The sequence below is a fragment of the Myotis brandtii genome, unplaced genomic scaffold, assembly GCF_000412655.1.
Source record: "Myotis brandtii unplaced genomic scaffold, ASM41265v1 scaffold748, whole genome shotgun sequence".
In the NCBI taxonomy this organism is placed as follows: Eukaryota; Metazoa; Chordata; class Mammalia; order Chiroptera; family Vespertilionidae; genus Myotis; species Myotis brandtii.
This window is the reverse complement of record NW_005370982.1, coordinates 117,519-134,222: the sequence shown is the minus strand read 5'-3', so window position 1 is coordinate 134,222 and position 16,704 is coordinate 117,519. Positions and strand designations below refer to the sequence as shown.

The 16,704-nt window shown below is 41.3% G+C and overlaps 1 protein-coding gene across 1 annotated transcript in view; it reads left to right on the top strand.

Moving 5' to 3' along the window:
- Positions 1 to 16,704, top strand: part of LOC102256975 (vascular endothelial growth factor receptor 1) — a 162,596-nt gene that overhangs the window by 35,479 nt on the left and 110,413 nt on the right. The gene's annotated exons all lie outside the window — the stretch shown is intronic.

Sequence of the window (16,704 nt, the reverse complement as noted above, 5' to 3'; positions counted from 1 at the left end):
CTTCCCCCCCCCCCCCACATCAGGGAAGTTTTCTGACTTTATTACTTCAAATAGGTTTTTTAACCCTTGTTCCTATTCCTGTTGTTCTGGCACCCCTATTATTCCTATGTTGCTTCGTTTCATGTCGTCCTATAGCTCCCTTCGGCTCTCTTCCTGTCTTTTAATTTTTTTCTCCAATTGCAGTTCAGTTTGTGTGTGTTTTGCTTCCCTATCTTCTAATTTGCTAATTTGGTTCTCCACTTTTCCTAGTCTACTGTTGAAACTTTCCATGGTGTTTTTTATTGCAGCTATATCACTCTTTTTTAAAAATATATTTTATTGATTTTTTACAGAGAGGAAGGGAGAGGGATAGAGAGTCAGAAACATTGATGAGAGAGAAACATGGATCAGCTGCCTCCTGCACACTCCTTACTGGGTATGTGCCCACAACCAAGGTACATCCCCTTGACCGGAATCGACCCCGGGACCCCTCAGTCCGCAGGCCGACCCTCTATCCACTCAGCCAAACCGGTCAGGGCAATATATCACTCTTTATTTCTTCTTGATTCTTACATAAGTTGTTCATAAACCATCCATCTGGTTTATGAACTGAGTGACATTTATTCTGAATTCTTTTTCTGACATATTGCATGCCTCTGTTTCACTTAGCTGCTTTTCTGGTGATATTACTTTTCTTTCCTTTGGGGTTTTTTTTTTTTGTCTACCCATTTTTGATCTCACTGACATATCTAGATGTTGAGTCGTGTTGGGGCTGCTCCTTCTCTGGTATTGGCTCCTCCAGCTGCGGTTGCTCCTCAAGTGGTCACGGTAGCAGGTGCTCCTCAGTTGGCAATGTCTCCTCTGGTGGGTGCTGTTCACAGCAGTGGTGGCTCCTCTGGCTGTTGGGGGGAGGCTGCTCTCACAGTTGCTGCACCTTGAATGGGGGCTGGCTGTGTGCTGCTGCTCTTCCTCAGATGGGGCGGGCTACTTGTGAGGCTGCTGCTTCTTGGACAGGGGCAGGTTGCATGCAAGGCTGCTGCCCCTCAGAAAGGGTTGGGGTGCTCACGTGGCTGCTGTTCCTTGGATGGGGGCCAGCTGTGCGCTGCTGCTATTCCTCAGATGGGGCGGGCTGCTTGTGAGGCTGCTGCTCCTTGGACAAGGGCAGGTTGCTTGCAGGGCTGCTGCTCCTCGGATGGGGGCAGTCTGCTCACGTGGCTGCTGCTTCTCAGGTAGGGGATGGGCTGCTTGTGTGGCCCCTGCTCCTAGGATTGGGGCGGGCTGCTCACCCGGCTGCTGCTCCTCAGACAGGTGCAGGCTGTGTGTAGCTGCTGCTGCTCAGACCGGTGCGGGCTGCGCAGAACCACTGCTCCTCGGACATGGGTGGTCTGCTCATGTGGCTGCTGCTCCTCGGACTAGGGCAGGCTGCTTGTGGAGCTGCTGTTCCTCAGACGGGGGCTGGCTGCTCACACAACTGCTGCTCCTCAGATGGAGGCAGGCTGCTCGTGCAGCTGCTGCTCCTTGGACAGGGGTAGGGTGCGGGCTGCATGCACCTGCTGCTCCTTGGACAGGGTGTGCTTCTCACATGGTTGCTGCTCACACAGCTGCTGGTCCTTGGACAGGGGCAGGCCATGTGAGGCTGCTGCTCTTAGGCCTGGGGCGGACTGCTCACGGGGCTGCTGCTTCTTGGACAGGAGTGGGCTGCTCACATGTCTGCTTTTTGCATGGTTGCAATGCCCTGGGCTAAAGCATTGGGCTGGTCAGAGGGAAGCGTGCTTCAGAACTACAGGAGCCTGCGTCCAGGGTGGCTGGAGAGTCAGTGACCATGGGACCTCAGCCAAGGTAGCAGGTCCATGGAAGGAGTGGCTGTAGAGTCTTAGAAGTTACCTGAGGGCACTCTGGGTGGAGGTGAGGCTGGGTTCTCAGTTACAGCAGCTCTCCCCTTCAAAAAGGTGAAGCCTCTGAGGAAGAGCCAGCCTCCCAGTACTGTTTGCAATGGTAGCAGAGGCTGCCTAGTTAGGTGAGCCTGGTTAGCCTGCTCCCGAAGGTCCTGCGGGATCTAACTGTGCCTCACTCACATACACACACACACACCACGTGATCACATACTCTTCTTTTGCTCCCTCACTCACTCATGCTCTCTCCTTCACTGCCGCCTTCTTCCTGCTTCTGTAGTTGGGTCTGGGGTGTTATTGACCCGTTCGTGGATGGAGTTTCCTCTTCAGGTGTCTGGTTATGTGGCTTGCTCTCTAGCACCTGGCCAGACAGGATAAAATTCACCTTGACAAGACATGACACAAAGGGAACAAAGCACAAATGTACTTATTACTCCGATAACCCCAATATAAGTGACTACCTGAGAAAAGAGAATTAGAGGAGAGAAAAAAGAGCACAAATGATATCGAAGAGAGAAAAAAAAAAAGATAAGAGAGAAAAGAAAAAGGAGAATGTATATATGGGGAGAAAACACCACAGAACCAATAGATAAACCAAAAAAATACAAACACCAAACACCCAGCAAAGAGGGTGGGGGCAGAATCTGTAGAGACTGAGCTGCTCCTTGGACAGGGGCAGGCCATGTGAGGCTGCTGCTCTTAGGCCTGGGGCGGACTGCTCCCGGGGCTGCTGCTTCTTGGACAGGAGTGGGCTGCTCACGTGTCTGCTTATACAGAAAATAAGGTTAAGAATTGGGTGAATATGGGGAGGACCTCAGTTCAGTATAGAGAAAGTAGAAAGGGCATGAGTGGATAAGAAGAAAGAGAATGAGAAGAAAATAATAGCAATAATAATAATTTACAAAAAAATGATTTAAAAATGGTATAAAAATAGAAAATAGCAAATAAAATAAAATAATGGAAAAATAATGTGAAAAGAAGTAGAAAATAAAGCAATAAACAAACAAACAAAACAAAGACAAAAAAGAGATAACAAAAAATTATAAAAAAATAAAAATGAAAAAGAGAAGTGTCGTTCCTTTGGCTGGCTTAAGATCCCAGTCTTCTGTTCTATCTGTGGTTTCTGGGCTTCCTGTTGCTGGGACTGAAGGCCTCTCTTTAGGCCAGACACTGTGGACTCTCAGGAACTATTCAGGTTTCTTTTTAATCCTTTGTACCATTCAGGGTGGAATCTGGCTGTGGCTGTATTGGTTGCCTGGAGACTGGAGGGAGAGGCTATCTCTTCAGGAGAAGATGGTTGCTCAGGTCCTGGGCTCAGGTATGACTCAGCACCAGACTCGCTGCCGCTTTTCCTAGAACCCCTCCTTTTCCCAGCCTCTCCCCAGACTCCACACATCCGCACCTTCTCCTGCACCTCAGCACGGGTGAGTTTCTGTATCTGAAAGGTCCTATGAACTAGGTTCAGTGAAGAAAAGCACAGGCCACAGTCTTTTCTGGGCTCAGTCTTTTGTGATTGTGGACCCAGATCTAGAATTCCCTGTCTCCAGCAGTCCTGCGGACCTCCTTTCCAGTCAGACGCTGTGCCTGTCCCTAAGGACACGACTCAGTGCCATGCGGTTTCCCTCTGACCCTCTGGGCTCAGAGGTCTGGCAGACTCTCCTGCCCAAATCCTTGATTTTACCTTTCTCCAGGGGTCCTCTGCCCTTTCCGGCTGCAAATTGTCTCACCAGTTGAGTCTCCTTTTCCAATTCAGGTTGGATGTTATTTGTTTCAGCTGTTCATTCTATTTGCTCCAGGACAAGACCTAGGACATGTCTGTCTATTCCACTGCCATTTTGTCTCTCTCTTTTCATTTTGTTAATGGTTTCTCCTTTGCCCTAGGAGACGTATCAGTAAACATATTGCTATGAGAGATGTTTGATATTTTGCTGCCTATGGTTTCCTCTAAGATTTTTAGGTTTCACAATTTACATTTAAGTATTTTATCCATTTTGAGCATGGATGGACCTGCAGAGTATTATGCTAAGTGAAATAAGCCAGTCCGAGAATGATAAGTGTCACATGATCTCACTCATATGTGGATTTAATGAACAACATAAACTGATGAGCAAAATATGTAACAGACCTAAATCAGCCAAGACTACACAGAGGCAGTGTAGTGTGGGTCTGTCTGTTTTTATTCTTTTTGCAGCAACAATTGTCATGGTATGTCATGGCCACCCCTTATAGGAGATTAGTGCCTTGTAACTCTTCTTTTTCTGAATATGCCTGAAGAAAACTTTCCCTTGGTAACTTTAGGAACAACATGCCATGCTTTGATCCCTTATCTCTTTGTGGAATCCCTCTCTGATTTATTTTCTTATTTCCTCCATATGTTTTTAGCTCATAGAAAATAGGTGTCAGCATGGAATTGAGGAAAAGCCCAAAATAGAGAACACTTGAGCTCAATAACTTTCTTCCATAATTTTTAGCTATATCACATTGGATAGTTCTTTTCTCTCTTTGGGCCTCAGTTTCCTTTTCTATAATTAATCATATCATTATAATTGTCTGAATTTGTTGAAAAGATAAAATGATACTGGAAAGGAATATGCTTTGTAAGCTGTTAGGAACTATCCAAATGTAAGGCTTTGTTTTGAGTATATTATCATTAAGATCCCAGAACCAACCAATATTAGACATCAATATGTGAAAGATGAGCCTACCCTGCTTTGGCATACTTGTGTGTAGTCTACAGGAGGTACTAGTCCATCAAAATAGTACATGTACCTAAGGTACAAGTGTGTTGGTGTTCATCCTTTGTTGCTAAAATAAACAAACAAACAAATAAGCAAAAAGCACACCTACCCTTTTAAAAAATATATAAACTAATAAAAGACAAACATGCAAATTGACCATACCTTCACTATGCCTTGAGCCATACCCACCAGCCAATCAGAGCGACTATATGCAAATTAACCCAACCAAGATGGCAGAAGGCAGCCACGGAGCTGGAGCAAGCAGGAGGCTTGGTTGCCCTAATGACAGAGGAAGCCAAGCTTCCCACCTGCCGTGGTAGCTCTGAGCTCAACTCAAAGCAACAAAGTTTCAATTATAGAAGGTAAATAAAACCCAGATATCTGCTTTCAGCCAGCCGTGGCCACGGAGCTGGAGCGAGCAGAAGTGGGTTGCCCCTGGCGATGGAGGAAGCCAAGCTTCCCTCCCGCCTGCCCTGACCAGCTCTGAGCTCCTCTCAAGGCTACAAAGTTTCAATTATAGAAGGTAAATAAATCCCAGAATAAAAAAAAAGAAAAAAAGGAGAGGCTGGGAGCTTCCGTCACCAGGGGGGCTTGGCCAGCCTGAAAACGGCCCTCAGCCCCTCACCCAGACTGGCCAGGCACCCCAGTGGGGAGCCCCCACCTTAAAGGGGGTGTGGCCAGCCTGAAAACAGCCATCAGCCCCTCACCCAGGCTGGCCAAACCTCCATGGTGTGAGGGTCCCAACTGGGGGGGCTTGACCAGCCTGCAAACAGCCATCAGCCCCTCACCCAGGCTGGCCAGGCACCCCAATAGGACCCCCACCCTAATCCGGGACACCCTTCAGGGCAAACCAGCCGGCCCCCACCCATGCAACAGGCCTCTATCCTATATAATAAAAGGGTAATATGCAAACTGACCCTAACAGCAGAACAACTGGGAATGACTGGTCACTATGACACACACTGACCACCAGGGGGCAGACTCTCAATGCAGGAGCTGCCCCCTGGTGGTCTGTGTGCTCCCATAGGGGGAGTGCTGCTCAGCCACAAGCCAGGCTGAAGGCTGCCAGTACAGCCGTGGTGGTGGGAGCCTCTTCCACTTCCTCAGCAGCGCTAAGGATGTCCGACTGCAGTTTAAGCCTACTCCCCGCTGGCAAGTGGACATCCCCCGAGGGCTGCCAGGTTGCCAGAGGGATGTCTGACTGCTAGCTTGGGCCCAATCTCCCAGGGAGTGGGCCTAAACCAGCAGGTGGACATCCTCCATGGGGTCTCAGACTGCAAGAGGTCATAGACCTGGCTGAGGGACCCCCCCGAGTGCACAAATTTTTGTGCACCGGGCCTCTAGTATTGTATAAAAGTTAATTTCTGAGATATTTTGAGTTTCTGAGCTTATGGGAAAGGAAATCACTTACTTGTATTTCCCCATGGCTGATCTGTGATGGGCCAAATAGAAATGCCAAAGACTGTTGACAGAACAAGTATAATGAACATACATTTATGGCCTTTTGTCAATAGCCCTGGAGATGAATTTCCCTGTTGACCAAGCCTAGCTATTTCCTCCAAGGGATGAATATTGAAGAAAGGAAGTTTCCAGATGCAGTTTATATCCAGGTGTTATGTTGGCCATTTTGACACCGTTTCTTGTTTTAAAAAAATTATTGAATTCATCAGGGTGACATTGAACAAAATAAACCAACAAATAAAATAAAAATAGACTCATAGGTACAGATAACAGACTGATAGCTGTTAGAAGGGAAGGGTGTTGGGATGCTGGGTGAAAAAGGTGAAGGAATTAAGCAAAAAACAACCACAGAGACACAGACAACAGTATGGTGATTACCAGATGGAAGAGGGGGTTGGGACAGTAGAAGAAGTTAAAGATGGGGTAAAGGGTGATGGAAGGAGACCTGACTTGGGTGATAAACACACAATATAGTATACAATTGTACACTTGAAACCTATAAAATTTTATTAAGCAATACATACCTTTTCTTTATGCTAAAAGTCATTGATGAAACCTTAAGACACTTAAGGAAATAAATGATTTTATTAAGAACAGGCATGATAAAGATACATTTCACTGGAAAGGGTATATAAACAGTGATAAGAACATAAAAAGATGTTGGGAAACATTAGCTATTAGGGAAATACTAAGACCATAATAAAGCTACCAGAATAGCTAAAATAAAATATGGTAACAATATAAAATGCTGGTGAGGATGCAGAGAAACTAGATCACTTATATATTATGGTAGGAATTCAAAATAATATAGGATACTCTGGAAATATTTTGGTAGTTTGTTTGCCCTTGAAGATTTTCCTGTCTGTCATTTTCCTCAGTGTACTTTCCCATCTGGACAACCATCTCCTTTCTTATCAGTCAAATCCACAAGATCTTTAAAACCCAACTAAAATGTTACTTCCTCTATGAGAATCATCTGGCTTTTAAGCGCTTTCTCACACCTATTCTTTAGGGCATTGTTGGTTGCACCTTCATGGAATATTTCAGGTCTTCCTTTGAATATTCATAATTTAGGTATGTGTATTATATCTTTTGTTAAATTAAATTTATTGGGGTAACATTGGTTAATAGAAATATATAGATTTCAAATGTACATCTCTATGGTACAAGATCTGTATACTGCACTATGTGTCCACCACACAAAGTCAAATCATCTTCCATCGAAATACATTAGGCCCCCCTCACCCCCACACCCTCTTCCTTTCCCTCTGGCAACCACCACACTGCTGTTTGTATTCATTAGTTTCAGTTTTATATCCTACATATGAATGAAATAATATGGTTCTTAGCTTTTTCTGATGGACTTATTTCAGTTAGCATGATATTCTCAAGGTCCATCCATGTTGTCCTAAATGGCAGTATTTCATATTTTCATATGGATGAGTAGTATTCCATTGTGTTTATGTACCACTTCTTTATCCAGTCCTCTATCGTGGGATGCTTTGGTTGTTTCCATGTCTTGGCCACTGTGAATAATGCTGCAATGATCACAGGGTTGCATATATCTTTGCGAATACATGTTTTAGAGTTTTGGGGGTATATACCCAGGAGAAGGATTGCTGGGTCATATGGTAGTTCTATTCTTAATTTTTTGAGGAATCGCTAGACTGTTTTCCATAGTAGCTGTGCCAGTCTACATTCAAACCAGCAGTGATAATGTAGTTTTCTCCACAACCTCTCCAGCACTTGTTACTTGTCTTATTAGTAATAGCCATTCTAACAGGTGTGAGGTGGTATCTCATTGTAGTTTTGATTTGCATTTCCCTATTGCTAATGAGGCTAAAATCTTTTCATATATCTATTGGCTGTTTGTATGTCTTCTTGAGAGAGGTATCTGTTCAGATCCTGTGCCAATTTTTTAAAATATATTTTTATTGATATCAGAGAGGAAGGGAGAAGGAGAGAGGGATAGAAACATCAATGATGAGAGAGAATCATTGATCAGCTGCCTTCTCCATGCCCCCTAGTAGGGATTGAGCCCGCGACCCAGGCATATGCCCTTGACTGGAATCAAACCAGGCACTCTTCAGTCCACAGGCCAATGCTCTATCCACTAAGCGAAACCAGCTAGGGCCTGTGCTCATTTTTTTCTTTTTACTGGGTTGATTGTTTATTTGGTGTTAAGTTTTATGAATTCTTTGTATATTTGGTCAGAGCTAATGTTTGCAAATTTGGTCAACTGCATCTTTGATTTGTTGTTGGTTTCTTTTGCTGTGCAAAAACGTTTTAGTTTGATATAGTCCCATTCATTTAATTTTGCCTTTACTTCCCTTGCCTTTGGGGTTAAGTTCATAGTTCTCTATGACCACGGCTCATATGTTTGGTGCCTATATTTTCTTCTATGTAACTTATGGTTGTTGGTCTTATATTTAGGACTTTGATCAATTTTGAATTAATTTTTGTCATGGGGACAAACTGTAATCCAGTTTTATTCCTTTGTATGGTGCTTTCCGGTTTTCTCAGCTCCATTTATTGAAGAGACTGTGTTTACGCCATTCTGTGTTTCTGGCTCCTTTGTTGAAAAGTATCTGCCCAGATACATGTGGTTTTATATCTGAGCTCTCAATTTAGTTCCACTGATTTCTGTGTCTGTTTTTCTGCCAATACCATGCTGTTTTGATTATCATAACTCTGAGTATAACTTGAAGTCAGGTAGCGTGATACCTTCAGCTTTGTTCTTTTTTTCTCAGAATTGCTTTGGCTATTCAGGATCCTTTGTGTTTCCATATAAATCTGATGATTTCTCATTCTATTTCTTTAAAAAATGATATTGGGATTTTGTTGAGGATTGCATTAAATCTGTTTATTGCTTTGGGTAATATGGCCATTTAACTATCTTGATTATTCCAATCCATGAACATGGGATATTTTTCCATTTTGTTGTGTCCTTTTCAGACTCTTTAAAGAATGCTTTGCAGTTTTTGGTATATAGTTCTTTGTGAATTTTATTCCTAGGTATTTTATTCTTTTGGTTGCAATTGCAAAAGGAATTGTGGGTTTTTAAAATTTCTTTTTCTGAAGTTTTGTTACTAGTATACAGGAAGGCAGTGGATTTTTGTACATTGATTTTGTACAAACAGAAAACTAATTCAAGCAGAAAATTAATAAATATGATCTATCTAGGGCTGACAATGGAGTATTAAGGTCATCAACTATGATTTCATTTGTTTCTCCTTTTAGTTCTGTGAGTAGTTGTTTATATATTTTTGTGCTCCTTGATTGTGTGAAGATATATTAAGTGAAGTATAGCAACTTCACTGTATTTGTTTTTTGTTTCTAATAGTTTTTTGGTGGAGTCTTTAGGGTTTTCTATATACAGAATCATGTTGTCAGAAAAAAGTGACAGCTTTACTTCTTCCTTCTGTTATTTGGATGCTTTATATTTCTTTCTTTTGCTTTATTTCTCTAGCTAGGACTTGCAGAACTATGTTGAATAAGAGTTGTGAGAGTAGACATCCTTGTCTTGTTCTTGATCTTAGAGAAAATGTTTTCAATTTTTCACCATTGAGTATTAGCTGAGGGTTTATTATATATGACCTTTATTACATTGAGATACTTCCCTTCTATTCCTATTTTACTGAGTGTTTTAATCATACATGGATGTTGTATATTATCAGATGCTTTTTCTGTGTCTATTGATAAAATCATATGATTTTTATCCTTTCTTTTGTTAATGTGGTATATTACATTGATTGATTTTCATTTTGAACCATCCTTGTGCCCATGGAATGAACCCCACTTGATTGTGATGCATTTTTTATGTATTGCTATATTAGATTTGCCAGTATTTTGTTTAAGAGGGAGAGAGAGATAGAAACATCGATGAGAGAGAATCATTTATCAGCTGCCTCCTGCACACCCCCTGGGGATAGAGCCCGAGAGAATCATTGATCAGCTGCCTTCTCCATGCCCCCTAGTAGGGATTGAGCCCGCGACCCAGGCATATGCCCTTGACTGGAATCAAACCAGGCACTCTTCAGTCCACAGGCCCATGCTCTACCCACTGAGAAAAACCAGCTAGGGCTATAAATCCTTTTTAAAAATTTATCTTTATTGTTAAAAGTATTACAGATGTCCCTCCTGCTTTTTTTTCCCCATTGCCTCCCCCCGCCCCGCCGACTCCTCACCAACCCCTCCCAGGTCTTCACCAGACTATTGTCTGTGTCCATGGGCTATGCATATATGCATATAAGTTCCCCAATTAATCTCTCCCCACCAATCTCCCACCCCCATCTTCCCTCTGAAATTTGTCCGTCTGTTCCATGCTTCTATGTCTCTGGATCTATTTTGTTCATCAGTTTATTTCGTTCATTAGATTCCACATATGAGTGAGATCACGTGCTACTTATTTTTCTCTGACTGGTTTATTTTGCTTAACATAATACTCTCCAGGTCCATCCATGCCATTGCAAATGGTAAGAGTTTCTTCTTTTTTACAGTCATGTAGTATTCCATTGTGTAAATGTACCACAACTATTTCACCCACTCATCTGCTGATGATCATTGGGCTGTTTCCAAATCTTAGCTATTGTAAATTGTGCTGAATATATTCTTTCGGATTGATATTTCAGGTGTCTTAGGGTAGATTCCTAGAAGTGGATCGCTTGGTCAAATTATCTCTATAAATCTTTCAACCTCATCTTTTATTTCTTCTTTGACAGTCATTTTTTAGTGTTATGTTGTTTAATCTCCACATATTTGTGGCTTTCTTTAACTCCTTTTTGCAATTGATTTCTAATTTCAAGGCATTGTGGGCAGAGAATACGCTTGCTAAAATTTCAATCTTTTTGAATTTGTTGATGGTAATATTGTGACCCAACATATGGTCTATCCTTGAGAATGTTCCATGTGCACTGGAGAAGAATGTATAAACTGATTTTCTGAGATGAAAGGCTCTGTAAATGCCAATTATGTCCATTTGGTCTAGTGTGTCATTAAAGGCCAATATTTCTCTCCTTTTTAAAAAAATTATCACCTGAGGATATTTTTCCATTGATTTTTAAAGATAATGGAAGGGAAGAAAGGAGGAGGGGAGAAAGAGAAAGGGGAAAGATTAATGTGAGAGAGACACATCAATTGGTTGCCACCCACACACACCCCAAGCAGGGCCAGAGATTGAATTGGCAACCCAGGTATATGCCCTTGACCAGGTATCAAACCTGTGACCTTTTGTTGCATGGGCTTATGCTCTAACATACTGGCCAGGATGAAGCTGATATTCTTTATTAATTTTCTGTTTGAATGATCTATCTAGGGCTGACAATGGAGTATTAAGCTCACCAACTATGATTTTATTTTGATCTGTTTCTCCCTTTAGTTCTCTGAGTAGTTGCTTTATATATTTTGGTGCTCCCTTGTTGGGTGGAGATATATTAAGAAGTGTTATGTTTTCTTTCTTTTTTTTTCCGTGAGAAATAATACGTTTATAGTTTTAAGGCACTGTTGTTGTTGTTGTTTTTTTAATTTATCTTTATTGTTGACAATTTTAAAGATGTCCCCTTTTTTCTCCCCTGTTGATCCTATCACCCTGCTCCCTCCCTCTTCCCTGGCCTTCCCTAAAATATTGTTTGCCCAAGAAGTGTTATGTTTTCTTGGTGTTATATCCCCTTTATCATTATAAAATGTCCATCTTTGTCTTTTGTTACCTTTGGTTTTATTGAAACCTATTTTGTCAGATATAAGTATGGCTACAGCTGCATTTCTGTGAATGTTTTTGTTTGGAGAATCATTTTCCACCCTTTTACTTTGGATCTACCTTTGTCTTTGCAGCTCAGATGTGTCTCTCATAGGTAGCACATAATTGAGTTTTGTTTTTTGATCTACTCTGCTACTCTATGCTTCTTTATTGGTGAATTCAGACCATTTACATTTAGGGTAATTATTGATGTATGAGGATTTCCTATAGCCATTTTATCTTTTGTTTTCTGGTAGCTTTGTGCCTCCATTGGTTCTTTTCCTTTGTGTTTCTGTTTGTTGTTTTTGTTTGGTGGTATTCCATTCTTCTTTCCTCTTTTTTTTTTAAGCTAAGTGTCTTAGTTTGGAAATTTTTATGTGTGGTTACCATTAGGTTTATAAAAAATATAGTTGCATATATACAGTAGTTTTTTTTTCTTTTGAGTGCATCTGATCTTCATCCTCCCTTGCCAGTTCAGACCTTTACCCATTTATGTTTTTGTTGTCACAAATTATACCTGTTAATGCTGTAAGTTTTATTTGGTGTGTGTGTGTGCGTGTGTGTGTATGCGTGTGTGTGTGTGTGTATGTGTGTGTGTGATCTTTCTCGTAGTCTTGTGACCTTCTGTTCTTTGATTCAGTAAAATAACTCCTTTGAGTATTTCCTAAATTGGAGGTTTTCTGGTGATAAACTTCCTCAGCTTCTGTATATCTGGGAAAATCTTTATTTATCCTTAATATTTTAAGGATAATTTTGCTGGATATATTATTCATGGCTGGTAATTCTCTCTTTCAGACAATTGAATATTTGATTTCACTCTCTTCTGGCTTGTAGAGCTTCTGCTGAGAAGTTGGGTAATATTCTAATGGGTTTTCCTTTGTAGGTCACCTCCTTTTCCCTGGCAGCTTTGAGAATTTTTTTGTCATTAATTTTTGACAGTTGTAATACCATGTGCCTTAGAGAAGGCCTCTTTGGATTGAGGTAATTAGATGTTCTGTTTGCTTCTTGGATTTGAGGATCTAGTTCTCTCCATAGGTTTGGAAAGTTCTAATCCATTATTTGTTTGAATAGACTCTGTTCCCTGCTCCCTCTCTTCCTCCTCTGGAATGCCTGTTATTCTAATATTGTTTTTTTTTCTGATGGAATCAGAAAGTCCTTGTAGATCTCTTTCATTTTTCTTTATATTCGGGTCTCTCTCTTCTCCCCTCTGCCTCATTTCTAGATTCTCATCTTCAATGTCACTAATCCTTTCCTATGCTCAGTATTTACTCCTAATCTCCTTAATTGTGTGTTTCATTTCCAGGATTTCTGATTGGTTCTTTTTTAAAGTTTCAATATCTTTGGTAAAGTATTTTTTTTGTTGTTGTTCATTAATTTGTTTTCTGAGTGCATTGAATTGCCTGTCTGTATCTTCTCACATCTTGTTGAGTATTTTCAGAACTGCAATTTGGAAATCTCTGTTATTTATATCACATATGTCCAAGCTTGCTTTCTGGAGATTTTTTACTTTCTTTCTGAGCTTCCTTGTTACTGTGGTAATTCATGGTATTTGCTGGTCTCCTCTTGTCTAGGCAGGTATACATGCATGTATTATTGGCCCTTCTCTAGCAACTTTCTCTGAAAAGGTTTGTCTATTATTTTCCAGTAGATGGCGCTGAAGCACACGATTTTTTTTACCTCTGTGATCTCCCAAAGTTGACATCCATGGTTTCAGTGACAATAAAGCTATGTTGCTTGGGGGTGGGGTTTGTTTTGCCCTCACTGCAATGGTGACCCTGGATTTCTGTGTCCCCCCCCAAGCACCCCACCCAGGAATTAATCACAGAGAGAAACAGTGGTTCTACTGCAATAGCTCTCAGTTTACAGATAATATGCTCCTCAATTTGACACCAAGGGCAATGGAAGGTGAGTTTTGGGAGTCCACGGAGCAGAATCACTTTATGGTTCCATTTCTTTGTCTGAAACACCACCGCCCAAAAGTGGACAGCTGTGCAGCAGAACCTCTGTGCTCTGTCCTTGCTCAGGCATCTCTGCTGGTTCAGTCCCTGCTGGACTGCACACCATGACTCCTTATTCCTCCCAGACTAGAGAAGAGCCTGCTACCACCCGCTTCTTCCCCTCTCACGGCTAAGTTCCTGGCTGTAGAGCTTCATCTGTGGCTATCTAAACTTTCCTCCCTTCCCACCTCCCCATTTATTCCTGGTGCCCAGCTTTAGATGCTTAACTGCATGGGTCTCTCAGGCATGCCTATATATTGAGTAGAGAATTCTTTATTGAGTTATAGTTGGTTTTGTTGAAATTTCATGGGGAGAAGCAAAGGGACTCTCTCATGCCACCATTCCTCTGACCTCACTTTGCATTATATCTTTTACTGTCACTTTTAGCTCCTTAGGATGGTTTATCTGATTTATTCCTATTTTTTACTTCTACCCGTGGCATGTAGTCCAAGATATGGCACATAATAGGGCATTCATTGTTAAACGTGAATAAATGACTGGTATTACCTCACTATTTTGGTCAGCAATTAGTCTCATGTTTTGATTTTGATAGATGGATTTTTGTTCTGTATTTGTCTTCATTACTGCTAACTACCTAGGATGGTAGGCTCCCATAAGGAAGGGATGTAATTTATTTACATTTTCTTTAAATAGTATCTAATAGAGTATTAAACTTGCAGCTTCATATAGTGAAAAAACCACTAGATATGAGTCATTAATTCTTGGTTTGAATCCTTATTCTACCAATTAATAGCCGTGTTACCTTGGAAAAATTCTGTTACCTCTCTGAATCTTCAATTTCTTTGCCTATAAAATAGAAATGATAGCCCTGGCCAGTGTTTCTCAGTGGTTAGAATGTCGGCCTGTGGACTGAAGGGTCAGGGGTTTGATTCCTGGTCAATGTTTTGATTGCGGGTTTCATCCCTGGCCCTGGCTGGGGCACATGCAGGAGGAAATCAACTGATTTGTCTCTCTCATGTCAATGTTTCTCTCTCTCCCATCCCCCTTCCCCCGATCCCTTCCACTCTGAAAATCAATGGAAAAAATATCCTCATGTGAGGATTTAAAAAAAATGATAATATGTAATTTTCAGGGGTATTGTAAGCCTGAAAGTAAATTGCACTTTAACTCCTTAAAGTATGGTCTAGTCATGGTAACAAAGCTGAAGTGGGAAATCAGTAGGAATAGATTCTAGTCTTGGCTCTGCTATTTACTCAATGCATGCCCTTAGTCAAGTTGCATAATCTTTGGGTTTGGTTCTTTCATCTGTAAAATGGGGATGATAATGATTTCTGTTGACTTGCCCTTATATGATTATTAAGATAATCAAATAAGATAGTAAAAGCAAAAGAGTTTCTTTAAAATGTATAAGTGTAATATGTGGCTATTGTTATGTTTTAGAAAATACTTTTGATGGATAATGATACAATACACATAGGTTAACATGAAATTGACAAAACTCACCTGACTTTATGTCCTTATCCATTCAAAATTTATATTTTTCCATTTAAGTACCTGCTGTTTTTTTCTATCTGGTCATTTTCTAGACAAATATCTTTAACTATGGCCAAATGTGAACTGATTGGTATGATGGAGTTAAGTGGTATGAATATGACTTTGTTCTTACCTCTGATTCCAGGTCATCTTATCTAGGTAATTTAGCCAAAGTAGCCAAGTTACATTCCTGAGCATTCTAGGTACCTTCAGTTTTGTAGTTTTGTTTTGTGTTCCAGTCAGAATGCATTCTCACAGAAAGACAACACTGAGAGAAAATATTCAAATGTATTCTTCTTAGTCTCCTAGTGAGTTCATGATTAAAGACAAAAAAGCAATAAAATGAGATTTCTACAAAACAAAATAACATTAGATGGAGGATTCCCTACCTTTGAAAATAGAAAAGCTTCATACTAAGATTTTGATATAGAAGAAGGAAAATGTAAAATACTTCCACAAAACCTGGAGACCTCTAGTGGGTGAGAAAAAGTTACTATAATTTTTAATTATGGTGGATGAGGAATGCTGTCTGCTCTTTCTCATGAGAATCTAAGAAAAACACAGGGTAATGTCAGTGTTGGGAAGTGTTGCTAACAAGGTTGGCCTTGTCTATTATGCTAGAACTAGAGGCCCGGTGCACAAAATCTGTGCACTGGGGGGGGGGTGTCTCTCAGCCCGGCCTGCACTCTCTCCAATCCGGGACCCCTTAGGGGATGTCCCACTGCCAGTTTAGGCCCGCAGTTTAGGTCAGCAGTCAGACATCCCTCTCTCAATCCGGGACCACTGGCTCCTAACTGCTCACCTGCCTGCCTGATAGGTCCTAACCACCTCTGCCTGCCTGCCTGATCTCCCCTAACCTCTCTGCCTGCCTGCCTGATCCCCCTAACTGCTCTCCCCTGCCAGCCTGATCCCCCTAACTGCTGGCCTGACTCCTTTAACTGCTTCCCCCTGCCGGCCTGATCCCCCTAACTGCTCTCCCCTGCTGGCCTGATCCCCCTAACTGCCTCTGCCCCACCACCGTGGCTTTGTCCAGAAGGATGTCTGGAAGGTCATCTGGAAGATGTCTGGTCTAATTAGCATATTACGCTTTTATTAGTATAGATGACTAGGAAAAGGACCAAGAAAATGAGTCATTTGGGATCTACCAGGAAAATTTTTATAAACTTTGTTGAGCTATTATTTACATAGAATGAAATGCACACATTTTAAGTGGGTAGTACAATGGGTTTATGCAAAAGTAAAAAAAAATCCATGTATATGAGGAGTTTTGAAGCCTCATTTGAGTGACTTTCAAGCCAAATTTTGATCGTGAGCATGCAATAATGCATACAGATATTGAATTTAATGCTGTAAAGCAGAAACTTAGTTTTTTTTAAATTTTTATTGAATTTATTGGAGTAACATAGGTT